The 27,744-nt window shown below is 39.7% G+C and overlaps 1 protein-coding gene across 2 annotated transcripts in view; it reads left to right on the top strand.

Annotated features, from left to right (window-relative positions):
* Nucleotides 1-346: 346 nt before the first annotated feature.
* The window catches only part of JAK2 (Janus kinase 2), a 118,605-nt gene continuing 91,207 nt past the window's right edge, over nucleotides 347-27,744 (top strand). Inside the window, exons 1-2 of one of the 2 annotated variants that reach the window (XM_027549342.1) lie at nucleotides 347-963; nucleotides 1,275-1,354. The gene's annotated coding sequence lies outside the window, so the exon portion shown is untranslated. The remainder of the gene's footprint in view (nucleotides 964-1,274; nucleotides 1,355-27,744) is intronic. The other variant, XM_027549343.1, reaches the window with a different exon arrangement.

Here is a 27,744-nt window from a genome sequence, read left to right as displayed (position 1 = left end):
CCATAACTGCACTGGCGCGAAACGCTGCGTTAGGAACGCGTTGCACCAAACCCTCGGCCTAGCGACCAGGGCAAGTCTCTCTGCGGTGCCAGGTTGTGCGCAGGGGAGACCCTACCCGGCCAGGCTGACTCACTCCCAGCCGCCTCCACGGCGGGCGGCGGCCACGCACACGCCCATCTGCGGAGGGCCCGGCCCAGCTCAAGTTCCCCGCCCGCTCCCGCCCAGGGGCCACCGCGGGAATCTCCGAGCACGCCAGTTCGTTTCCCGAGAAGCCCAGGTTCTGTGTAGCCAGTCGTCGGCCGCCCCCGGCGCGCGTCGGTGAAAGCGCAGCCTGGGTGGAGCGGCGCACGCGCAGTCCGGGGGTGCGCGCCAGGCGCCGGCCCTGCACCAAGGCGGTCTCTGCAGTGAACAAGACGCCAGACCCGAGGCCAACTGGGAGGCTGAGTCGGACGTAAATAGGACGTCCCAGCCAGTGTCGCCTGCGGCGCTGAGAAGACGGTGTGACTCCGGAGAGGGTGGAGACGACGACTGTGACGGGCTTCCCGGTTCCCCAAAGTGGGAGTGGTGTGGGTTGCAAGAAGGAGAGAGGAAGAGGAGCCGGAGCGGGCCGCAGCGGCCGACGCTAACGGCCTTCCTGAGCGCTGACAGGCTGGGCCCGCGTCCTGCTCGCTCCACAGTGCGCGCCGCCGCCTCGGGCCCTCGGCCCCTGGGTCCGGACTTGGTGGCAGAGCGTCGGGGCGGAGGGTTTCTGTTGCAGCGCAGGGAAAGGCCAGATCTTCGCCGCCGAGGGATGTGAGTGAGAGCCGAACCCGCACGGGAGGGCCCCCGAGGTCTCAGCCTGGCGGACACTCGGACCTTTGCCTGCTCCAGGGGCTTCGCAGACTGTGGCCAGCCGGAGGCACCGGGTAAGAGCAGTCCCCTCGGGTTTGGGGGCGCGTCGTCGTCACCACATCCGTGCGGCGGGTGAGTGTTATTGCTGCCTGGGCTCCAGGTGGAGGGCACCAGTTGTCTCTCTCGTCCTTTCCACCCCGGTCTCCCCTTCCCCCCGCTAGTGTCGGTAAACTCGGCAAGAAAATCCTCCTTTTTAGAAGGAAACCTCGGACGGAGTGTCTTTCTGTTGATATTTGCATCCTTATGTGCCTGATACTCCTCCTCCCCTTTACTTATCTCTCTTTAAAATTTTCTAGACATCTGAACAGCCTAGAAAAGAGCATCTATTTCCCCTGGATTTCTGCGGTAGTAACTGCCGCTTTTTTTTTTTTTTTTTCTTTTAGGTTTCAGAAGCAGGCAAGGCAACAAGATGTGATCTGTTTCTCTTCTGCAGAAGAGGCCCTTCCATCCCCTTTCCCCGAAGGTGGGTAAGCGATCCTGACTGCAGTCCTTTTTCTCTGCAGTAAAGACGAGGGTGTCTTGAGGTGTGAGTCCGTGCGTAGGAAGGTTGGAAGCGTGTGTCGACAGGCAGGGCTCATTGTTGCTTAGTTCTTTGAAAATGGCAGTGCTGAACTTGGAATGAACTTGGAGGGTAGTTCTGGGCTTTATTGTTATTCTTTAAGAAACAGTCGTTATTTGTTTCTCTGCTGACCGTACATTGTTTTTCTCTGCAGAGAAAACGTCATCCAATACCCTTTCTCCTCAAGCAACCAAAGATTCTTAATCTTTGAGGGAGGAACATTTTCAAGTAATAAGAGATACTTATTGAGAGGACACGTTAGCTGCTCTTGCTGGGGTTTCTGCTACCGCATAGAATGCTTCCTGGGCAGTTTTATCTGCTTAAGTTTACTTTGTCGGTTGAATTTACCCATTTTGCTTTCCGGTGGTTATTAATCTGTCCGGAGGAACTCTCTTTTCTCTGAATGAAAGGACAGAGGCAGCTGAGTATGTCATAGAGGGGAGGAGAAATGTGGAGGAGGAAACTGCAAGTGGGAATAAGTGATGACGATTGGTTTTGGTTTCATAATAGTTTTGTTGCGCTACTGCAGGTATTCTGATATAACACCCAACGGATATTAAGATGAATAATCAACCTTTTTCCTCCCTTTCCCTTCCCCCTTTACCACTTGGGTATGAGAATCCCTTGCTCCTGTGTGCGCGTATCTTTTAATATGTAACATATCTGCAAACTGGATATGTCCAGCATTTGCCTTAACATGTATTTACCTGTACAGGAAAACTACAGTACTTGCTGACTAGATAAGCATACAATACTTGTTTCTTTCTCTGAGTGTCCTACGTTTGGAGTATTTAGCATGTTTTAGGAACCCATTAAAGAAGAGTTTGCTTCATTTGCTGGTTTTTCCTAGTGATTTGAGACACGTGTCTCAGGTATAGGAAGGGAACATGGTTTTCTTCTCTACTTCAACTGGCTGTTGCTGAAAGATGAGATGCTTTTTAGACCAAATAGGGAAGGACCTTGACTTTGGGGTCAGATCTGGGTTTGAATTCTGGTGTTCCTGCCTTTTAATAGTGTTATTTAAAATCTCTTTGAGCCTCACTTTCTTATAAGACTGTTGTGGAGTTTGAATAAAATTACGCATGCAAAATAGTACATTGCTTGGCCACTGTGAAAGTCATGGCTATTCTCTTGACTGGGTAGGCATAGAAAGGATGTTAGAGAAGGGCAGGATGACTGCATAAGGTGATCTGCCAGTGACCAGTGTTTCTTCCTTTTTAGTCTAAGGAGAAAAAGGACTTTTATATCTTGAACTGGTTAAGTGGTCTTAGAGCCTTCTTATGGGGAGGTTTGACCCTTATCATCTCTCCTCACCCCCCTGCCCCCTGCATTTGTCCTGCCCCTACCTGCTGTTGTGCTGCCCTCTTGTGGTTAACCACGTTAATAAGAATTTTCTTTTGCTCCGCTCCCATTTTTTTTTCTTCTTTCTTTTCTTTTTAGGCCCCTTCCCTTTGCTCCCAGTTTCTCAAACTGTGCTGGGGTGCCCCAGGGTGCCATTGAACTCAGGCTTGAACTGATAATTTGAGGTAGTTCACAGTTTCAACATTAGATTGACACATTCCTTTCTACAATGTCATGTTTTTGCAAAGCTGTACTTTTAAAGGTTGCTCTGATAAAAAGCAACTACTGTATGAAACAGAATACTGGAATGTGATGTTGTCAAGTTTGATTCCAAGTTTGAGAATTTATACAGTGTCCAACAAACACTAAATTATAAGGACGTTAACACTTACGTGGTTTGAAACCACCCCCACTTAAGTATTTCTTTTGGTCTGGGGGTGCTATGAAAAAATTACTAAGTCTAAGGATTCCCTAAATGGAGAAAGTTTGGAAGCCTTTGCCTTAGTTTTTGGTTGGCTTTCTGATAAAAAAAAATTTAATGGAAAAACTGCATTTTTAAATGTTGGTCACTAATTGATTCCCTTTCCCACCGAAGTTATTGGTACAATTATTGATACAAAGTTAGTACCAGCTGATCACGGCTTCGTATGTTTACTCTCCTATTTAATATCTTCATAGCTACTATCTAGTTCCTTTATTTCACACTGATCCTATTGCTTGTCATTCTGATTACTTTATAGTTTCTCCAGTACTGGTTTTCTATTAGTATTTTTGACCATCTCCTTAAACTTAACTTTGCCCCAAAATGAAAATCATCTTCTTATACCCCTTTGTAATTTCCTTCTCTCTGTTGGCCATATAAGCTTTAAATTAGACATAATCTTTAAACTGCCTCTTTCGTTTATCTCACGTACTAATCCATTCACCATGTCCTATTCATATTTCTTTTGTCATCCATACCTTTGCTTCTCCCACTTTTACTACCTAAATCCCAGGACTCATCCTCAGCCTAGAATATTGTAACTCATATCAACCCCTTTGAATCCAGCATCTCTTCCTTCTATAAATACCACTCTGATACTCCTTTTTATGGCACTCTCTTGCTCCCAAATCCTCAGTGGCCTCCCACATTCCACCTATTAAGTTGAGCTTCTTTTTCCTGGCTTTCAAAATATTATGTCATCAGTCCCTGCCCCGTTTATTCAGTTTTGTCTAAGGACCTTCGGCAAGCATCCTCTGCTCTAGTATTGCAAGCTGTGTCTCATACTTCCTAATAACTTCCTAAGCTTATTCTGTTTTTTAACTTTCACACGTTTTCCATCCTTCTTCCAGTAAGTCCAGTTCTGCACCCTACTGCACGAGTCACTAGGTGTGGAATAACTGAGCAGAGCCTCAGTCTCCTCATCTGAAAACTGAGAACTGTACTTTTTCTGTAAGCTTGTAGTGAGAATTAAGAGAGTTGATACATGAAAAACCCTCAGGGATAGGGCCTGGCACATTAAGGACTCCCAGACATAAAGTAAACTCCTTTAACAATAAACTATTGTCATAATTATACAATGCTCTGAATATAATACGCTATTATTATTACAACAGTTTATTACCACTGCTGCTAAGTTAAAAGTTCTACTTCATTCGTGAAATTGTTTCTCACTAACTATTGCTTTTTTCCTCTCTTACAGTTCTATAGTTCTTTTAGTCTTAGCATATCATCACATAGTTTAATTATATATCATATTTTGGTTGTTTGATAATTATTTCTCTGTTAGCCACATCTTTTCAAGTTGATTGTGTATGCATTGAGAAACAGAATTTAGATTAAACTCACACACATACAAACCCACAATGCTGAGTACATGTGGAACATTCAAGAAATGCTGTGTATTAAAAAGGAATTTTAGGCCATTACCAGACAAATATTTATTCATATCTACAACGTAAAGGTACTTTGCTATAGATCCACAAGAGGTGCAGAAAAATGTAAAGCAGGTTCTTTTCCTTGAGGACTTATAATGTAATAGGGGAGATAGGAAAATAATAAAAGTTATATATCTCAGATACCATATAAAGTTGAAGTGAGCAGACAAAGATCCAGAGAAGAGGTAGAATCAAAACTGGGCAGAACTTGATTTTACAAAAGAGGAAGGAACTTGTATAGGAAGTAAAGGCAAAATAAGCAGGACAGGATCAGAGAACAGTACATAACAAGTTGACTGAAATGAAGGTTTCTGTCAGAGAGTAGAAAGAAATCAGGTGAAAATGTTTGGGGTTAGATGGATGGATGTCTTTAAGTGCAGGGTTAGAAGAGTATATTTTGATTCATAGGTAATAGACAAGCTTTAAAGGTTCACAATGAGAAAAAACTTGCTTAAAAAAAGTATTTTAAGAAAATCACAGTGGCACCAGAGCTGGGTAGAGTATGAGGTGGAAAGAGAAGTCATAGACCTAGGAAAATCACCTAGGCCTGAGGAAATGAGGATTTGAATTTAGTAAAAATAAGCCTGGAGAGATGTCACACAAGACTTTGTTCTGGACTGGATAAGAAAGGAAGATGTAGTGGAGGGAAGGAGAGGAGTAATTAGAGATGACTGAAGTTTTGATCCACAGTGACAAGAAATTAGAGTGTCGAAACTCTTAAGCTATATGAGAACATGTGCATTAGGAAACCTAGAGAGGTTTAAAAATATGGCCAAAGTTACTCATTTAATTGGTGACAAAAAAAAGAACAAGGGTTTAATTAATGACTGTACTGACAGAAATAGGTATGAAATATTAGCTAGTTGAAGGGGTACAGACATCTGGGCTTGTGTAGTTTGGATTTGTTGAGTTTGAGGTGACAGTGAGATAAGCAAGTACAGACATATCACCAGACTGTGGGACAATGTGAATAGAACCTAGTAAAGAAATTTAAGGCTGAAATTATTGTGCTTAGAGAGAAAAGCAGGGGATCTGAGATTGAGCCTTGGGAACTGCACATAATTGGAGAGTGAGTGAAAGAAGAGGAATTGGCAAAGGTGACAAGGACAGGGCAGATAATATGAGAGGCAAGTGAGTGGGAAGGTTAAGGTGTGAATGTTTATCAAGTTGATCATGGTTGATCACTGCCAAAAAGTGAGAAGAATCAGAATTGGAAAAGGTCTTATAAATGTTTACTGGTGTTTTTCCTAATATAAAACCTAGAAAAGCAGAACAAAGAAGAAAATTGCTTATGGTTTTCCCATACATAATTAACCACTGCTATTATTTTGTTCTCTCTAGTATAACAACCTTTGGATTTGATTTTTGGTTGATTGACGGAGACTTTTTTTCAAAGCTGTCCATCCCTGGGACTAATGATGAGAATTTTAGACATAATAAAGACCAGAAGGTAGTTTTTGAAAGAGTGTTTGTCATTTATCTGTGTCCTCTCATATTGTACTACATAGGCGCCCATATTTCTTATGGGCATTAGCCCTGCATTTGTGTTATTTGAATGAGTGGACATTAAGTGGTTAGTGTTAAGGCATTTAGTGGTCTGTCAGGGTAGACAAATGACTGTTGGTGCAGTTGTATTGGTAAGATCTGGATAAAATGATAAGGGTATTAATTGCTAAAAGGAAAGAGAAATTCTTATAGATAACTTGGAATACTGAAGGTAGCAAATTTTAGGAGTATTCAGATTAGGAGAATTGGAAAGGGTAAAAGTGTTATCTGTTTTTGAAACCTGTATGATGTAGCTACTCTGGAGGTGACTGAGGTAGAGATAGTCCACGGGCTCTTTGTTTTGCTTGAATGCATATTTTTATCTTCCCAAGAACATTTTTCTGCCTTCTTTGTTGATATCAGTCCTCGAGAATAGGGCATTCATTATTGATTACTAAATTATTTTAGTTTAATAAATTCTGATTATGCAGTATAATTCCATTAGGTAATATTTTTATAATATAAAAGGTAGTATAATGTGAGAAAGTATATTGTTTTGGAAATCGGGATCAAAGACTCAGTGCTGTTAATATGCTGTGTGACTTTGAGCAAATCACATAATCTATGAGTCAATGAGGGAGTTTTTAAAAAATTTAAGAGATAAATGGCTTAAATGTTTGTAACAGAAAAACAGCAGCCTTTTGCCTCTACCCGCTTCTCCCCCCATCTCTTATTTATGTTTGTCAGGAAACCACTTATAAGTCTTATAAGAGTGTCTTCTGGTAACTTACCTCTATTTTCTAAATAACACAACCTACCATCAATAGACCCTCTCCTCCAATTCTGTATCTGTGTCTGTACTCTGCCCTTTCCCCCCCTTTACAATGTATAGGCTGTTCAGTGTCCCATCTAAGGTTTCTATTTGGGTAGAAGAACCCATCCCCTTTTACCTTCAAGGACTTTACCATTGTGTTTCTTTCTCTTTTTCTTGCATTCTCCATTTTTTCATCTACTGGATCATTTCCATTAGTATGTATTTTTGTTGCTATTGCTATGACAAACCCATCTGAAAACTTAGTGAAATAAAATAGCTGGTTTATTAGACTCAGATGTTTTGAGTCAGTACTTAAGATCAGGCACATCAGGCATGGTTTGTTTCTACTCTTCAGTGTCTAGGACATCAGTTGGGAAGAGCTGCTGGCGGGGATAATGGGAAGGCGGAGGACTAGAATCATCTGGAGATTTCATCACTCATATGACTGGAAGCTGACACTGGCTGTTTGACTTGAGATCTCATCTCAGGCTCTTCACTGGAGCACGTTATCAATACATGTGGCTTGGACATCCTTAAAACATCGGGGACTCAGGATACTTGGCTTTCTTACATGACGAGTCAGGGTTTAAGAGTGAGTGTTTCAGTGAACATGGCGAAGGTAGGGTGAGGAATAGACTCTGTTAATCATGTTACTGAACTGGGTTCATTTGCCTGATGTGCAGCAAGACACATGCTGAGATGGAAAGTTTGCAGCAGAGAAAATGTTTACTCACAGGGCACAGCTAAGTGAGAAAACTAGAGAACAAATCTCAAATTTGTCTCCCTAAAGGTGAAGGTTTTGAGATATTTAAGGGATAAAGGAGCAAGGTGGTCTGAGGCATGGGGAAGGGTGATTGGATGCAGGAAAAAGGTATAGTGATTGAAGTTCTCCAAGGAACTGAACTACATGCTTCTTCATGGGGTGCATGTTCAGAAATTGGTGGCATTAGCATGATCTGAGGGTGGAGTTTTTGGCCTTCTGACATCAAAAGGTGATCCATTGGATACTCAGGTAGGCCTAGTTGAATAAGATTGGTGGTCTCAGCTGGTTTGAGCTGGTCAAGATCTAGCTCTGAGTTCCTGAAAAACAACTTAAGCAACCATTATTATAGTGATTCATACATCAAAGGTGTTATCTATGAGAAAGCTATTTGGGAGTTTAGAGATATATTGCTTGGCTAGTGACTGTTAGCTATATGGAGTCTTAAAAAAATTCACTTAGTTATTTTTGACTGTGCTGGGTCTTTGTTGCTTTATTCAGGCTTTCTCTAGTTTCCTTGAGTGGGCTACTCTCCAGCTGCAGTGTACGGGCTTCTCATTGCAGTGGCTTCTCTTGTTGCAGAGCATGGGCTCTACTGCACATAGGCTTCAGTAATTGTGGAATGTGGGCTCAGTAGTTGTGGCTTACGGGCTTGGAGCATGGGCTCAGTAGCTGTGATGCACAGGCTTAGCTGCCCCACCGCATGTGGAATTTTCCCAAATGAGGGATCGAACCAGTGCCCCTTACACAGAAAGGCGGATTCTTAACCACTGGACCACCAGGGAAGTCCTGGAGTTTATTTTTGTATATGGTATTATGATGTTTCTAATTTCATCATTTTACATGTAGCTGTCCAGTTTTCCCAGACCACTTATTGAGGAAACTGTCTTTTCTCCATTGTGTATTCTTGCTGCCTTTGTCATAGATTAGGTGACAGTAAGTGTGTGTCACCTGGTAGATGTTTTGTCAGTGTCCATTTTATGCTGTGCACTGCATATATTCCTGGAGAAGGAAATGGTAACCCACTCCAGTATTCTTGCCTGGAAAATCGCATGGACAGAGGAGCCTGGCAGGCTACAGTCCATGGGGTCACAAAGAGTTGGACACGACTGAGCGACTAAACCACTGCATATATTATTAAGGATAAGTCAGTGGACATCATCTTTAATATCATGGTATTCTCTTGCCTGAGTATACTAAGGATCCAGATGTAAAGAGAAGTATAACGTGGCAGTGAAATAAAGGCATATACTCATTGAAGAGATTGTTTCTTAGGAACAGTTACAGTAACTTTAAAGTAATTTTTAGATTTGTTATGCCTTTTAAGAGTTTCCTTTTTAAAAAAAAAATTTTTTTTTCAAGCATGCTTCATTGGGCTCAGTTTTTATAAATGTTCCATATGTGCTCGAAAAATATATTGTAGGTGGAAAGTTGTAATATATTTGTCTTTTTTCTTGTGGATTGTTTGTCTTTTATCAGTTTATGGAGCTCTTTGTGTATTAGAGATATTCTTTGATAAATGAATTGCAAATATTTCCCTCACTCCGTTTGTCTTTTGATTTTGTTTATGGTCCCCTTTCTCTAGAGAAATAAAAAATTCAGTATAATGGATCTTTTTCTTTATTGTGGAGGTAGAAAACTTAAATGACTAAAGTGTCATTAATGAATATAAAGGGGCTTGTTATGGAATATAGTAGGGAGAAGTGGAGATTATGGGGAACTGCCTGTCCTGCCTAAGGCATTGAAATTGAAGTGAGAATAAGAAAACTACTTTATTAGTCAAGGAAAACAGGGACTCAGACACTCAATTTGTGTGACTTTTGTAAAATGGATTTTGAGTTTTCCATTTTGTGTAAGAAAGTTTTTCCATTCCAAGTAAAAGTTCTCTCAAAGATTCTTCCAGTATTTTTGTTGTTTTGTTTTTTGCATTAAAAAATGTAATTCATATATAATTTATTATTTATTTATTTTTGGTTGCACTGGATTTCCATTGCTATGCATGGACTTTCTCTAGTTTCAGTGAACAGGGAAATCCCATGGACAGAGAAGCCTGGCAGGTTATTGTCACAGGGTCACAAAGAGTTGGACACAACTTAGTGACTAAACAGCAGCAATATAGTTATAGCATATTTTCTCCAGTTGTACTGTCAGTTATGCCAGTACTTTTTATAAAACTAAATATCCTTTTCTATTGCATAACAATGTCATCAGATTACACTATATACTTAGATTTATTTCTGGATGCTCTTTTGGTTCACTGATCTGTCTAGTGTATACCAGTACTATTTTGGCTAGAATTGTTTTATATGTTCTTTTCCATTATGGTTTATCAACTGTATTCAGTATAATTCCCTGTGCTATATATTGGGACCTTGTTTTTTATCCATTCTAAATGTAATATTTTACATCTGCCATCCCCAAACTCTTAGTCCATCACTCTCTCTTCACTCCTCCCTGTTGGCAACCACACATCTGTTCTGTATATCTGTTAGTCTGTTTGGTAGTTGGTTCACTTGAGCCATATTTTAGATTTAACATGTGATACCATATGCTATTGATATTTGTCTTTCTCTTTCTGGCTTATTTCACTTAGCACGATAATCTCTAGTTTTATCCGTGTTAGTGCAAATGGCATTATTTAGTTCTTTTTTATGGCTGAGTAGTATTCCATTGAATATATGTACTGCATCTTCTTTATCCATTCATCTTTTGATGGACATTTAGGTTTCCATGTTTTGGCTGTTGTGAACAGTGCTGCTATGAATACAGGGGTGCATGTACTTTTTAAAAATAAATGTGGAACATTTAATCATGTTTTAATTATTTAGTTATTTTTGACTGTTCTGGGTCTTTGTTGCGGTGTGCAGGCTTTCTCTAGTTGCAGTGAGCAGTGGTACTCTCTAGTTGTGGTGCGCAAGCTTCTCCTTGCAGTGGCTTCTCTCCTTGTGGAGCATGGACTGTGAAGTGCTCACGCTTCAGGAGTTGTGGCTTGTGGGCCCTAAAGAGAGGGCTTGGTAATTGTGGCACATAGACTTAGTTGCTCCACAGCATTTGGGATCCTCCTGGACTAGGAATTGAAGCAGGGTCCCCTGCTTTGCTAGGCAGACTTGTGACCACTGGATCACCACAGAGGCCTCTGCATTTATTTTTTTGAATTATGGTTTTGTCCAGGTATAATGCCAGGAATGGAATTTCTGGGTTATATGAGAATACTGTTTTTAGTTTTCTGAGGAACTGTCACACTGTTTTTCATCATGGCTGTTCCAGCTTACTTTCCCACCAACAGTGTAGGAGGATTCCCTTTTCTCCAGCTCCTCTCCAGCATTTGTTATTTGTGACTTAGCAGCAGCAGCAGCAGACTTTTTAATGATGGCCATTCTGACTGGTGTGAGGTGGTACCTTATTGTAGTTTTGATTTGCATTTCTGTAATAATTAGTGATGTTGAGCATCTTTCCATGTGCCTACTGGCCATCTGTGGGACATACACATTTTTATATGGTGGGATTCTTGTTACTGTTAAGATACTGTTAAGATACTGTTCCTGTTCATTAATCCAGAGAAAGGGTTATTTTATACTATTACAGCATTTATAAGTGTATTTCAAATAAAGAGTCTGTAAATGCACAAGTAAAGAAATATCAGTAAATAGTCAGTGACTTTTTGTGTATCATCTTGGTTTAATGTGTCAACTTCATGGGCTTCCCTGGTGACTCAGTGGTAGAGAACCCACCTGCCAATGCAGGAGATGTGGGTTTGATCCCTGGTCCTGGAAGATCTCCTGGAGAAGAGGATGGCAATCCACTTAAGTATTCTTGCCTGGGAAATCCCATGAACAGAGTTCCCCAAAGAATCAGCCATTACTTAGTGACTGAATGACAATGTCAGTTTCACAAACACTTGCAAGTTTTGGATAATGTAAGTATATAGCAGTTCCCCTCTCTCAACCAAATTACTTTGGTTTTAAAGCATTAAAACCCCTTCTGTTTACAAAATTTAGCCTGAGACTTTAGACTAAACGTGCCACTACATGTGGAGATCCTTACTCTTGATCAGTGATGCTTTTAAGGAAAAATTTTGATTAAAAGGGGAAAATGTGAAATAAAATAGAAACCTCAGCTAAAATTGGGACAGGCCTGTATGGGGAACTCTCAGGCCCTGCCATGCATCTACCCAGGTAAACTGAAAATTGTATGCTTCCATTATTGACATGAAGGGAGTTTCCCGAGTAGTGCAGTTGGTAAAGAATCCACCTTCCAAGTGAAGGAGATGCAAGAGACACGGGCTTGATTCCTGGGTTTGGAAGATCCTCTGGAGAAGGAAATGACAACCCACTCCAGTATTCTTGCCTGGAAAATTCTATGGACAGAGAAGCTTGGCAAGCTATAGTCCATGAGGTCATTAAGAGCTGGACATGATTAAGCACGCACACATGCTATTATTTATACCATTATAACTCCAAAGACATAACCTATTTTAATGTAACCAATGACCTTAAACTAGCTTTCATTTACCAAAATTTAATCCTGTTGAATAGATCATGTGAACTTGAAAAGCATTTTGGGTTATGTTCTATGATATTTCTTTAATTAATGTAAGTGGTTATTTGTTTTTAAGCAAATTAAATAGAACTCTTTTACAAACAAATTTTAGCAATACCATCTGAAGGTAGAAAAGAAAACAAAACCCACATGTCTACAACACCTATATACACACATGAGCACTCAGATAGATGCAAACAGGAACTGTTTGATTTAAAATTTTAGCCATATGCTGATACAAACCCACAAGAATAATAGATTCAGAATGTATTTGTGTCCTGTAAGGGTCTTTTTAGAGCTGTTTTTGGAGTCAGTTTATTTCTTAGAAGCTTCTGCATGCCAATCAAAAAATGCTTTTTATTGTCTCACAAGAGGTTTGGAATCCTCTTTTTAGGTGGACTTATTTAAAACAAATGTTTCCCCTTTGAACGGGAAGGGTCGCTTACCTAACAAAAGGAAACAGAAAGCAAGTTTTCTCCTAGAGGTTTGGAGTGTATGTCTGCTACCAGAAATCTAGGGCAGCTGTTATTTAACACTTTTCTTCTAAATATTTATCTGCTTAAGTTAACTTCGAAACAGTAATTAGGATTATAGCATTTGAATCTTCAGAGGGTCCAATTTTAAAGGGGTAGGTTTTTGCAGAGGAAGAAAGAGTCATGGAGGTGGGGCCTGAGCACAAAATGGCTGCTGGGATGCAGTCTGAGACAAATGGGTGATCAGGGAAGATACACACGATGGCTCCTGAGACAAAGAAGTTGGGGGAGGGTGAGGTGCAGGAAGCTTCAGAAGCCATTTTGTTCCTTTCTATTTTTTGTTGTTGTTGTTGTTGTTTCATCCAATTTAGAAATGTTATCTTACAAAATGGAAATTTTAGAGTTTTGTGTACATTTGAATTTGTTTTGTTTAATTATAGAATTGTAGTCCTCCACTTTAATCTTAAGCAGAACAAGTTTGGGGAGATTGAAAATTCCCCATACAGCTCATTGTAATTCTGATTACTTATAGTTTGTTCAGGTCACTTACTTAAAAGTGCACATGCTGGGGTCCATGGTTTTTAAACATTAAACTGTCCAGAGTCCTGAAAGGCGGGCTCTACTTAGAGCATTTAGACGACCAGAATCTGCCCCTCTCCAAAACCCTGCACTACTGCACACTGTAGAAAGCAACTGAGTACTCTCCAAAGTCAGAGCCTCAAACCTGAAAGGACCAAGCCTTTCCAGATACTGAGTTAAGTCAGAAAGCTCAAAATGCAAAAAGAGCAGAGCTTGGAACCTGAGAGGACACTTACTTACCAAACTTCGATGCGTGAAACAGGGCTCTCAAAGCTGATGCACTGGGACAACCCAGAGGGATCGGATGGGGAGGGAGGTGGGATGGGGGGTTTGGGACAGGGGGACACATGTATACCAGTGGCTGATTCATGTCAGTGTATGACAAAAACCACCACAGTGTTGTAAAGTAGTTAGCCTCCAATTAAAAAAAAAAAAACAAAAAAAAAAACCTGGCAGTAGCTCATGGAAGTGATGAGCAAAAGGGGCTTGGTGTTGGTACCTTGCTTGATTCCAGGATTCATTGTCTCAGGGTTCACCTGCTTTGGGTCCCACTTCTGACACCAAAAATGTCAGCTTTAATTATACAATTGCCATTTATTTTACCAGCAAAGTTGGTTTATTTGGAAAGAGCCAAAGGAATTGCAGTTTTTGAAATGCAAGCTATGGTGAACCATGGGCAAATTTAGATAACAAAGAAGGGGCACTTACTTTTATAAGGTAAAAGGGGAACTTTTTAGAGGGACTCTGTTAACCAAAGAGTCTGTTGGCAGAAGCTGGAAATTCAGAGTATGGCAGATTCTCATTGGTGGGCATCTGTAGCCTGATTGGCTGGGCTGTCATGGAGCAGAGAGAATTTTTCTTCCCGCTGGTTAGTAAAGTAGAGGCACCTTTCTGTCAGAAATGTAGGCATGTCTTTTCCTGCTTGGAGCAATGGATGATGCATGGTAGCGCCTAAGAGCTCCCTCTACAGGCTGTTCCTACTCCAAATTTAGCTGAGATTTCTTTAGTTAATTACACACTTAATGTAATAGTCTTTGCCCCTTCATGGATCACAGCTTTGTCCTGGCAAAGGGGTTTGCTTAGCTCAGTGAAGCTATGAGCCATGCCATGCAGAGCTGCCCAAGGTGGGCAGGTCATAGTGAAGAGTTCTGACAAAACATGTGCCTCCTCCCACTGGAGGAGGGAACAGCAAACCACTCCAGTATTCTTGCTGTGAGAACCTCGTGAACAGTGTGAAAAGGCAAAAGAAGACCTGACACCGGAAGATGAGCCTCCCAGGTCGGAAGGTGTCCAATATGCTACTGGAGAAGAGTGGAGGACAATTACGATAGCTACAAAAAAAAAAAAAAAAATGAAATTGAAAGAGGAGAGTGAAAAGATTGGCTTAAAGCTCAACATTCAGGAAACTAAGACCATGGCATCCAGTCCCATCACTTCATGGGAAGTAGATGGGGAAACAGTGGAAACAGTGTCAGACATTATTTTTCTGGGCTCCAAAATCACTGCAGATGGTGACTGCAGCCATGAAATTAAAAGATGCTTACTCCTTGGAAGGAAAGTTATGACCAACCTAGATAACATATTCAAAAGCAGAGACATTACTTTGCCAACAGAGGTCCGTCTAGTCAAGGCTATGGTTTTTCCTGTGATCATGTATGGATGTGAGAGTTGGACTCTGAAGGTAGCTGAGTGCCGAAGAATTGATGCTTTTGAACTGTGGTGTTGGAGAAGACTCTTGAGACTCCCTTGGACTGCAAGGAGATCCAACCAGTCCATTCTGAAGGAGATCAGCCCTGGGATTTCTTTGGAAGGGCTGATGCTGAAGCTGAAACTCCAATACTTTGGCCACCTCATGGGAAGAGTTGACTCATTGGAAAAGACTCTGATGCTGGGAGGGTTTGGGGGCAGGAGGAGAAGGGGACCACAGAGGATGAGATGGCTGGATGGCATCACTGACTCAATGGACAAGAGTTTGAGTGAACTCCGGGAGTTGGTGATGGACAGGGAGCCCTGGCATGCTGCAGTTCATGGGGTCGCAGAGTCGGACACAACTGAGTGACTGAACTGAACTGACAAAAAAAATGAAGTGACCGGGCCAAAGCAGAAATGACACTCAGTTGTGGATGTGTCTGGTGGTGAGAGTAAAGTGAGATGCTATAAAGAACAATATTACATAGGACCTGGAAGCTTAGGTCCATGAATCAAGGTAAATTAGATGTGATCAAGCAGGAGATGGCAAGAGTGAACATCAACCTCTTAGGAATCAGTGAACTAAAATGGATGGGAATGGGCGAATTTAATTCAGCTAGCCATTATATCTACTACTGTGGGCAAGAATTCCTTAGAAGAAATGGAGTATCCCTTATAGTGAACAAAGGAGTCCAAAATGCCGTATTTGGATGCAGTCTCAAAAATGACAGAATGATCTTGGTTCATTTCCAAGACAAACCATTCAACATCACAGTAATCCAAGTTTGTGTTCTAACCATCAGTGCCAGAAAAGCTGAAATTGAACAGTTTTGTGAAGACCTACAACACCTTCTAGAACTAACGCCAAAAAAGATGTCCTTTTCATCATAGGGGACTGGAATGCAAAAGTCAAGAGATACCTGGAGTAACAGGCAAGTTTGGCCTAGGGGTACAAAATGAAGCAGGGCAAAGGCTAACAGAGTTTTTCCAAGAGAATGCACTGGTCATAGCAAATGCCCTCTTCCAACAACATAAGAGAAGACTACATATGGACTTTACCAAATGGTCAATACTGAAATCCGATTGATTATATTCTTTTTAACTGAAGATGAAGCACCACTATACATTCAGCAAAAACAAGACCTGGAGCTGACTATGGGTCAGATCATGAGCTCCTTACTGTAAAATTCAGGCTTAAAATTGAAGAAAGTAGGGAAAACCACTAGGCCATTCAGGTATGACCTAAGTCAAATCCTTATAATTATACAGTAGAGTTGATGAACAGATTCAAGGGATTAGATCTGGTAGACAGAGTACCTTATAGACAAGGTTCGTAACATTGTACAGGAGGCAGTGACCAAAACCATCCTGAAGAAAAAGAAATGCAAGAAGGCAAAGTGGTTGTCTGAGGAGGCCTTACAGATAACCTGAGGAAAGAAGAGAAATGAAAGGCACAGGTGAAAGGGAAAGATACACCCAACTGGATGTAGAGTTCCAGAGAACAGCAAGGAGAGATAAGAAAGCCTTCTTAAGTGAACAGTGCAAAAAAGTAGAGGATAACAATAGAATGGGACAGACTAGAGATCTCTTCAAGAAAATTGGAGCTATCATAGGACTATTTCATGCAAGGTTGGTCATAATAAAGGACAGAAACGGTAAGGACCTAATGAAGCAGAAGAGATTAAGAAGACATGGCAAGAATACATAGAAGAGCTGTACAAAAAGGTCATTATGGCCTGGATAACCACTATGGTGTGGCCACTCACCTAGAGCCAGACAGCCTGGAGTGTGAGTCAAGTGGGCCTTAGGTAGCATTACTGCAAACAAGGCTAGTGGAGGTGACGGAATTCCAGCTGAGCTATTTAAAATCCTAAAAGATGGTGCTGTTAAAGTGTCAGCAAATTTGGAAAACTCAGCAGTGGCCACAGGACTGGAAAAGGTCAGTTTCCTTCCAGTCCTAGTGAAAGGCAATGCCAAAGAATGTTCACACTGCTGTACAGATATGCTCATTTTACACGCTAGTAAGGTTATGCTCAAAATCCTTCAAGCTAGGCTTCAGCAGTATGTGAACTGAGAACTTCTAGGTGTACAAGCTGGGTTTAGAAAAGACAGAGAAACAAGTGATCAAATGCCAACATTCGTTGGGTCATGGAGAAAGCCAGGAAAATCCAGAAAAACAACTACTTTGCTCCATTGACTACACTTAAGGCTTTGACTGTGTGGATCACAACAAACTCTGAAAAATTCTTAAAGAGATGGAAATACAAGACCCCTGTACCTGTCTCCTGATAAATCTGTCTGTGGGTCAAAAGCAACATTTAGAACTGGACATGGAACAGCTGATAGGTTCAGAATTGGAAAAGGCATATGACAAGGCTGTATATTGTCACCTTGCTTATACTTCTATGCAGAGTACGTTATGTGAAATGTCAGGCTGGATGTGTCACAAGCTGGAATTAATATTGCTGGGAGAAATACCAACAATCCCAGATATGCAGATAATTCCACTTTAATGGCAGAAAGTGAAGAGGAACTAAAGAGCCTCTTGATGAGGGTGAAAGAGGAGAGTGAAAAAGCTGGCTTAAGACTCAACATTCAAAAAACTAAGATCATGGCATCCAGTCCCATAACTTCACAGCAAATAGAAGGGCAAAAAGTGACAGATTTTATTTTCTTAGATTCCAAAATCACTGCAGACGGTGACTGCAGCCATGAAATTTGAAGTCACTCTTTGGAAGGGAAGCTATGACAAACTTATTAAAAAGCAGAGACATTATTTTTCTGACAAAGGCTTGTATAGTCGAAGCTATGGTTTTTCCAGTAGTCATGTACGGATGTGAGAGTTGGACCATAAAGAAGGCTGAGCTCCAAAGAACTGATGCTTTCAAATTGCTGGAGAAGAGCTCTAGAGAGTCCCTTGGACAACAAGGAGATCAGTCAATCATAAGGGAAATCAGCCATGAATAATCATTGGAATGACTGATGCTGAAGCTCCAATACTTTGGCCACCTAATGAGAAAAGAGGACTTATTGAAAAGACCCTGATGCTAGGAAGGATTGAAGGCAGTTGAAGAAGGGGATGGTAGAGGGTGAGATGGTTAGATAGCATCACAGACTCTGTACAGAATCTAAGCAAACTCTGGGGCCTGGCGTGCTTTAGTTCATGAGGTTGCAAAGAGTCCAATGTGACTTAGCAACAACAAATGTCTTTTTTGGCTAGAAGAATTTCAGGGTTTTTATTCAACTCGTTTTTTAGCTGGCTGCATACACCTTTTGTTCAGTTTACTGTGATATAAGAGCAGTGGCTTTTCAGACACATTGGGTCATTCCACAGTAAGAAAGATACTGTATGTTAGGGCCCAACACAGCCACACATACAAAACTATGTAAGTAACTGTAGTAAAAATTTAATAAACTGAAACACAGTTTTAAGTGTTATTTTAAGTAGAAATCTTGCATGTACTCTATTTTCTACCTTGTGAAACTAGTTTTTTCTATTTATATATAGATAATAAATGTTTATTTACCTATCTACAAAGTATAAAGCTGTAGGTTTATATTATCCATTTATCTATGTAAACTATAGATAACCTGTGTACTTTTCAAATAAATGTTAGTCATAACTCACCAATATTCCATGACTACAGTTTGAAAAAGTTACATTAAAATTATAGAAGTTACAGCAAATCCACAGTTAGGAGATGGTGCTCATGGGTGCTTCACTGCTTCTCACTTTTCAGAGAGGGCGCCTACATTCTTTCAGCGCCAATGTACACATTTATGTAGAGTTAGTTTATACTTATTACTCTGTGTTCTGACATTTTCTGTCTGGTTCACTCTTGTCTTAGCTCTTCTTCCAGCCTTTTAAACTGTGATCTTTACCTTCCAGTGAAAACTAGGAAGCTGGCAATTGTGAACTCTCATATATTAACAAACATTGTGTTAATATATGATATTACATTCTGTAGTAGTTTAGATTAGCAAAGTTATAAATTTCAAAAATTTTAGAAGTATATTCTTTCTTATAATACTTTTTTTTCATTGTGGCCTAAAACATATTTATTAATAGGCCCAAGTATCCTTTGCCTCTGAAAAAATTACAAAGTCAAAACTAAACAGACTATTTTTAGCAATCGGTATCTCAGTATACTATCCTATCTGGAAATGATTTAGATATTCAATATATATCCATTATTTAGTTTACATTGGTATAAACTATTGTCTTATTTAAATTTATTTAAAACATTTGTTTGTGATAATTATGCTTGCATTAGACGTGAAATAATTAACAATCAACTTAAGGTATTTTTCTTGAGTTTTGAAGACATGCTTGTTTTTATTAAAGCAATAAACTTAAGCAAGCTTTTATTATCAGAGATTATCCCAGATCATATAAACATGAAAAACATTTGGATTATCTTCTATGTGTATGAGACTATACTTGGTTTGAGGCTTCTCAGGTGACACTAGTGGTAAAGAACCCGCCTGCCAGTGCAGGTTAGGTGTAACAGACACGGGTTTGATCCCTGGGTTGGGAAGATCCCTGAAGGAGGGCATGGCAGCCCACTCTAGTATTCTTGCCTGGAGAGTCCCATGGTCAGAGGAGCCTGGTAGACTGCTGTCCATGGAGTTGCACAGTCGGACATGACTGAAGTGACTTAGCATGCACACATATGCTTGGTTTACATAAATGCTTACTTTTCTCTAAGTCAACTGCATAGAGCTCTTTACCAATTAATTTTAGCGATACCGTCTGGAGGTGGAAAAATAAAAATCTATAATGTACATACATAGATAAAATATGCAGACAGACACAGAGATCTTGGAGCTCTATTCCAGAACTTTGGCCGTGAATCAAGTACAATACAAAACTCACTAATTTATACATAATTGTGTCTTTTGTGGAACAAGTTAAAGATACATACCTTTAAAGCTTTTTGTTAATGTTTATGAAGAATAAAGATTGGTGTTTGTCTTTAACAAGTAACCTTAAGAAGGCTGTGTTCTACAGTTTGGGCACGAGAACGCTTTTAGCAGTTTATATTTTTTAAAAAGTCTCTTTCTATCTTTAGTATCAGGTGAGCCTGGGCATTTTTTTATACACCTTCTTGGATGTTTACATTCAAAGATACAGTAAAGTTTACATCTTTAAGGGACAGAGAAAGAATGCAGGTTTTCTCTTGGCAGTTTTGGAGTACATTTGCCTGTTACTAGAACTTTAGGGCAATTACTATTTATAGGGCATGATATGACCTCAGTCCAATTCACTGTAGGGGAGAAAGCCTCTAATTTCATTCCTGTCATGCCTTGAATATTGGCCTGTAGCTGAGTCATTACCTGATTATTTGCAGGAGGTCCTAGGACAGGTTCTGGCCATCTCTTTGAGGGGTAGTGTTTAGTGCAGGGCCCCCTACATCCAGATGGTCTTCTGGTGGATAGAAGGGATCTTCTGTCAGGGATAGAGAGCTGGGGACAAGAGGTGTGTAAGAGGGAGGAGAAAGGGGGTTTATGTCAGATTTGATTTTTAATTTTGTTCTGAGTTTAATTTCTGTTATCTTGTTAAAGGAATACCTAAGGGTAATCATTATATTTCTTCATATCCACTTTTAACTTTGGTCTTCCCATATGTACCAAATACAGTTGTTTAAGATGAAAAAATCAGAAGGTTTTCCAGTTTGAAGGATCCACTGTCTGAGCATTGAGGAGTAGGATCTTCTTAATAGTGACTTAAACCATAAATAAGCATTTTTATGACTTAACTATGGATGCAAGAGGTGTTCTCAAAGAGAGTATAAAGAATAAGCTCTCACAGTATCCAAAAAGATATCACAAAGATAGTCTAAGAAAGGAAAGTCCTTTGTTGCATAGGTGGTAAGAATTGTGTGCTGAAAACTGTGTTTCTGATTTTCCCAAGAATATAAGACACCTCTGATTACAGATCTGCTAATCTGTGACAGTAGGCTGGTGTTACTGGAATGGGACTTTCCCAGCACTAATAAAACAACAGAGGTTGAGATGACAGAGTCCCCTATGGACTGGGACCCCTTGTGACCAATTACCCTGAGGGCTTACACTGCTGGACAGATTGCTGCTTGTGACTTCATGTCTCAGCACCCCAGTCTATTTGACTGGTCACTAAGTATACCCTGACAAGTGTACTTTTTAGATGGTAGTGATCAGAGAGAATAGTTTCGTTGGACACAAAGCCAAGCTCTCAGGATGTAGAACAAGGTGAAATGAAAGTCCTCATACTCGTCTGATGAGAACTGAACTCACTAGTCTGTGAAAGCTGGTTCAAACAGCATGCTTATGGGGCTTATTTATGCCTGTGTTCTACCCTGTGGATTTTCCTCCTTAGTACAAATGATACAACAGAGCCAAAAAAAAAAAAAAATGGTGCCCATCTCTGGGAGGAAAAGGAACAATAAAAGCCAGGAGTGCTCAAATTAAATTTACAATAGTTGCTACACCAAAGAAACTTGTTACACAAATAGTTTCTTTTGTTAGTGTAAATTTAGAAAGAGAAAAAGGGCTGTCATCACTTTTGCTTTCACTGGACCCCCATAGCCGAAGATCAGAAGGCTGACAGTAAGAATCCTTCCCTGCTGCCAGCTCTTGTCAGAGGTTCTAGGATTTCTCAGCAGCAGCAGTCCTGGGAACAGGCAGTTTTCCAGCAAAGAAGATCCTGCTGATTATACCAAAACTGTTGAGGAAGGTAAATTTCCGCTCTTTGTCACTTGGTTCTTTTGGCTGGCCTACTAATCAAATTGACTCAAGACAGATTAACAGAAGAAAAACAAATTTCATTTCATACATACGGAAGTCCCATAGATATAAGACCTAAGAAGTGACCAAATCAGGCTGTTGATATACCCTTTTAAAAAAGGAAACATTTGTGAAGTTTTGATACAACAAAGGGCTTTGGGCTTGGGGTAGCAAATTAATGAAGTAACAAAGTTTATATAGCTTTCTCAACCTTGAATTCCCTGTTTCTGGTGATAAGGATTCCATCTAGCCTCCCAGTATAGGGACTATACCTTCACATGGGAGATTTATTTCACACTTTCAAGAAACATAGGTGGGTCAGAATGGCATATTTTGAGGTGGCATATTTTGCCCTCAATCCTGTTATAGGTAAGGAGAAATCAAATAGCCCTCTTTTCTTATGCTTACTAATGTTTCAGGTTCACATATTTCTTGAGTTTTTTTTTTTTTCCCCTGCTTAAAAACACCTGGCAGTATCTACTACCATTTACCAATAATTTATCAATTTTGGTGCTTACTACTGTATCTTAAGTACTTTCTATCAGAATTCTCTTATTAAAATGTATCTTTTAATAGTTCTTTTAGTCAGAATATATGTATAGTTTATCTTCATATAGCTTTGAACAGTCTGAGAATACCTTTTTTCACTCTTGAAAAATAGTTTTCTTGATTGTTTTCCAGGCCTCTTAACTGTCTTTTCAGTATTTTTTGTCTTTATCATGCTGCTTTCTGTTTGCATGTCTTAGTATTACCTTCCAGTTTACTACTCTCTACATCTGTTTCTGAGTAGTCATTGTATGACATATTCTGCTGAAATTATTTTCTTTTATAGCTGTTTGTTCTTTTCATGAATGTTAATCTTGCCTTTGTTTCTTTGATCATGACTAATAATTATTGTAAAGTTTCTATCAGACCATATCATTCCTTTCTTTGGTCTCAGGCACTGGTATTTATAGAATTGCCTGTTACTGTAACTTGCAGCCAGGGTGAGAACCATTGTTTTAAATTACTTCAAGATGATGTACAGTGATTGTATCATTATTTTAAAGATGAAGGAAGTCAAAGAAGAATCAAGGTGAACAATGTGATAAGACTAGATAAGGGAGAGGAATTGGGACTAGTAATTCTTAAAGTAGATTATAAATTAAATATTTAAGCATCTATATTCAATGAAAACTTTATAAAGGTATCTTCCATAAGTTCTTACAAGGCTTTTTTTTTTTTTTTTCTTGCAGATTAATTCAAACTGGGTTTGTGTAGTTAAGATTGATCAAATATTTTAGATCTACAAATGGTGGTAGTACTGAATACCTTAAAAATATCCTATTTGGGATTTTTGATTATTTATTTATTTTGGGTTGTGTTAGGTCTTCATTGCTGCCTGTGGGCTTTCTCTATGGAGAGTGGGGCTACTCTCTAGTTGCAGATGTGGGCTTCTCATTGTGGAGCAGAGGCTCTAGGCACATGGGCTTCAGTACTTGAAGCCCTCTAGCTCAGTAGTCATAGCCTGTGGGCTCTTGAGCAAGGCGCTTGGTATTTGTGTGCTTGGTTGCTCTGTGGCATTTTTCCAGATCCGGAATTAAACTGCATTCCCAGGTGGATTCTTAACCGCTGGGCCACCAGGGAAGCCCAGCAGCTATCCTTTTTCATTTTTGCTCTTCACCTTTAAGAGTAGCCGTGCCACCATGATTTTCTTATTACTCTCATAATTTTTTTTCCCATAGATGTTTCATTTATATTGGTTTAAAAAGTCAGATCACACAGAAGCATTAATAATGTAGGACAATCCAGTTACAATGAAAACCTCTGTGCTTTCCAACTTTAATCCTTTTCTCCAGAGGGAGACGGTTTTAACTCTGTTAACTTCTGGTAGTTCAGTCTCTGTTTTACCTATACCACTATGTTCCTCCTGTTTTCTTCAGATTACAGGTTTCACTATTTTATTTCTTATATTGGCTATCATTGTAACCTACAGTAATATATTTGTGACTTTATTTCTTGTTCCAGCAACCATTGGCATTATTTATTGATTTCTCAATTTCTAAGGTTAGTGCTTCTTTCCCAAGCTTTAGTTTAGCTTCCCTCCATACTTTCACCTCTCAGCCTCTGGTATTTTATGTTAAGACTAACATTTATGTTCTGTTCAGTAACCATAGTTAACACAACAATATTTATATTATACTGAGGATTGTTTATTATAGAGCCTGCTGCTGCTGCTGCTAAGTCGCTTCAGTCGTGTCCGACTCTGTGCGACCCCATAGATGGTAGCCCGCCAGGCTTCCCCGTCCCTGGGATTCTCCAGGCAAGAATACTGGAGTGGGTTGCCATTTCCTTCTCCAATGCATGAAAGTGAAAAGTAAAAAGTGAAAGTGAAGTTGCTCAGTCGTGTCCGACTGTTAGCAACCCCATGGACTGCAGCCCACCAGGCTCCTCCATCCATGGGATTTTCCAGGCAAGAGTACTGGAGTGGGGTGCCATTGCCTTCTCCAATTATAGAGCCTAGGAGTATGCTATAATTTCATCTCCTTTCTTATAACGTTTTCTCCCACTAGAATTGCCTTTTTTTCTTTTCACTGTTTTCCTTTATCATGTCCACTCTGGGTGTTTTGTTTGTTTTGAACTAATCATAACAAGTGGTCTAACACTTTTTTTCTGAAATCTTCCTTCTAGAGCTCCTCTGCTCCTATCTGCTCTTAGTGTGCCTCAGGCCTGACATTCAGCTTTCATCATAACTTAACTTTATTACTTTCCAGGATTAGATCTATTTTCTGAACCTGATATCATCCTCTTTTTGGATTTACTCTTCTGGTGTGGTTTATTACATCTTAAGAAAATACCTTTTTCAATGCTGCTTTTGAGGTAAACTTTGAATTTTTGAATGTTTGGGAACGCCTGTATTCTTCTGGGTAATAGTTCTAAGTTGAAAACCATGCTTGAGATTAGAGAACTCAAAATAATGAAGTCAAATGAAAAGAAAAAGCCATCCTTAACCCTTCAGACGGAGAAGGCAGTGGCACCCCACCCTAGTACTCTTGCCTGGAAAATCCCATGGACGGAGGAGCCTGGAAGGCTGCAGTCCATGGGGTCGCTGAGGGTCAGACACGACTGAGCGACTTCACTTTCACTTTTCACTTTCATGCATTGGAGGAGGAAATGGCAACCCATTCCAGTGTTCTTGCCTGGAGAATCCCGGGGATGGGGGAGCCTGGTGGGCTGCCATCTATGGGGTCGCACAGAGTCAGACATGACTGAAATGACTTAGCAGCAGCAGCAGCAGCAGCAACCCTTCAGATTCTTTACTTCTTAATTACTAAATTCAGCAGATTTTTTTCCTTCTGTTTCTTATTTAACCTCTTCATGATGTTTGATAATTCTTCTCATAGATAATTCTTCTCTTCTGTTTTTTTTTCCTAAAGGGAACCATATTTTTATTAAAATAAACACATAGAAAAATGCACTAATCAATTTTTATACAGTTAATTCTAGTTTTCTTCTATTTCTGGCCATTTATTTTCAAGATCTTTGCTACATTCTTCTTTATGCCCTCCATCCATGACGTTTCTGGATAATGTTAAATGTTGTGACCTCAAGGATTTGATCTATCATCTTCTCTTCCTACCTCATACCTTATATCTGGACGTCATATATGTCTATGGCTATAGCTACCTTTATGTATACTGACTGTGAAATCTGTCCCAAAAGCACATTATGTTTCCCTTAGCCTGCATAAATCCAGCTGCCTTTAGGATATCTCAGTCTGTATATATCATAGGTAACTCAGTTCATTTTATGCTAAATTGAATTAATCATTCCTCTCAAACTATCCTTGTGTTCCATATATTCTATTCTGTGAATTATAATACTGGATACCCAGTCTCTCAAACCCCAAATTAAGAAATCATTCTTAACTACTCATATGCCAAGCCAGTTACTACAGATATTCCTTTTAATTGTCTTATAGGTGCTTCTGACTGTAAATATCTAAAATTCATTTCTTCTTTCGTACTCTTTTTATCTATTTTGGCGCTTTGTATATACCTAGTCACTCAGTCAGCTCAGATTGAGGATGGATTCCTCCGTTTCCCTCATGTACATTTGGTGGTTGAGCTAGGTTTATGCATAGCCCTGTCATTTCACTGTATATATTCTGTTAAATGTTTTGAAACAGTATATGTATTGTTTCATATCTGAGAACTTTTTAGAACAATAACTACTGAGAATTAGATCCAAATTCTTATTCACTGATCATTTCTGTTGAAAACATGATGTTCCTATTACCATTTCTGACATTTCTGACAAGTTCAGGCTGCACTGTCTCTGCCCTTGTGCAGTTTATCTTATGTAATTGTCTTGGCTGTCCCCACACTTGGATGTTTGGTTATTGTTTAGGGAGGTATTGGATTAGACATAATTGATCAAATGTGAAGCGAAAAGTATGTTTGGATAGCCAAATATATGATAGAAATGGACAAACTAGTAGAAATATGAAGAGATAAAGACAACAGAAGTTTACTTGTTTTGATGCTCAACAGGTATCTGGGGTAATTGTTTTAACATTTCTATTTTTCCTAAAAATACATATATTTAAAAAATGTTTTATGGTGCATAATTCAAATACCATATGATTCACTCCTAGCCATACAGTTTCATTTTAAATTAAAGAGGCAAAATGACAATCTGTATGAGCATGAATAGTGAGAAGTTGTATTTGGATATTATTCACAGCACCTTTAATAATTTTTGTACTTTTCTCAAACTATTCTCAATGAGCTTTTTAGGTTTAGTAGTTGAGGGCGAGGGATTATGGAGAAAATAGCTGTTTGTCTTCTGGAATGGTGTTATGGACGAAGTACACAAGGGAACAGAAGGAAAGGATTTTCTGTGTTACAGATTTTCTGATCATAACCTTTTGCTTACGAGTTTCTGTGATTTTGAGCTAAGAAACTACATGAGATCCAACAGGCTTTCTGTGCTGTGCCTCTGCAATTTCTTTTGCTTCTGTTAAAGCAAAAGAAATTCTTTTGCTTCTTTTGAAACTGCTAAAATCAGACCTCAGATTTGAAGCTGGTGAGAGAATGCCTTTTTGAACATATTTCTTTTAAAAAATAAGCGTATTTTTCTGTGAAATCCTTTTGACTTAATCCTTTATAATCTTGAAGATAACATATCTTCTTGGTTTGAATGCAAATAGCATTTATCGTAAATGTGAGATAGGAGAGCCCTGGAAGGGCAGAAATTCAAAGAAAAAATTAACTTATTTACTAAAATGTTTTAGGTTGTACAAGAGTTGAAATCTGGAGAAGTTGGACATCAGTTTCGATTTGACTTGGCTGCAGATAACTGGAATATACAAACAATCTCTTTTGTGACCCCATGGACTGTAGCCTGCCAGGCTTCTCTGTCCATGGAATTTCCCAGGCAATAATACTAGAGTGGGTTGCCATTTCCTACTCTAGGGGATCTTCCTGAAACAGGGCTTGAACCTGCATTTCCTGCATTGGCAGGAGGATTCTTTACCACTGAACCACCAGGGAAGCCTTGCAAATAATATTGGGTTTATTGTTTCTCTCTGTTGGACTTAGTGACTCCCTGGTTGTCAAGAAACTAGTTATCTGCTATCTTTCTTTTCTTCCAACCTTTGCATTGATTTCCATCCTCACGGTTACCTTGTGGTTGCAAGAGAGTCATTGTATAGCTTCAGCTACTGTGTCTTCATTCCAGGTAGCCTGAAGGGGAAAGTAGCAAGGAAAAAAGCGTGCACTTTATAGCTAAATTACCAAGGAGTGGACTTGTTGGATCATGGTGTGAATGTATGTATAACTTTGTGAGGAAGTGCTGAACATTTTTGCAAAGTGTTTGTTCAATTTAACATTCCCACCAGCAATGAGAGTTCCAATTTCTCTACAAATTTTTAAACATTTGGTATTAAATT

This window comes from Bos indicus x Bos taurus, chromosome 8 (genome assembly GCF_003369695.1).
Source record: "Bos indicus x Bos taurus breed Angus x Brahman F1 hybrid chromosome 8, Bos_hybrid_MaternalHap_v2.0, whole genome shotgun sequence".
Classification (NCBI taxonomy): domain Eukaryota; kingdom Metazoa; phylum Chordata; class Mammalia; order Artiodactyla; family Bovidae; genus Bos; species Bos indicus x Bos taurus.
This window is presented reverse-complemented; position numbering and strand designations above follow the sequence as displayed.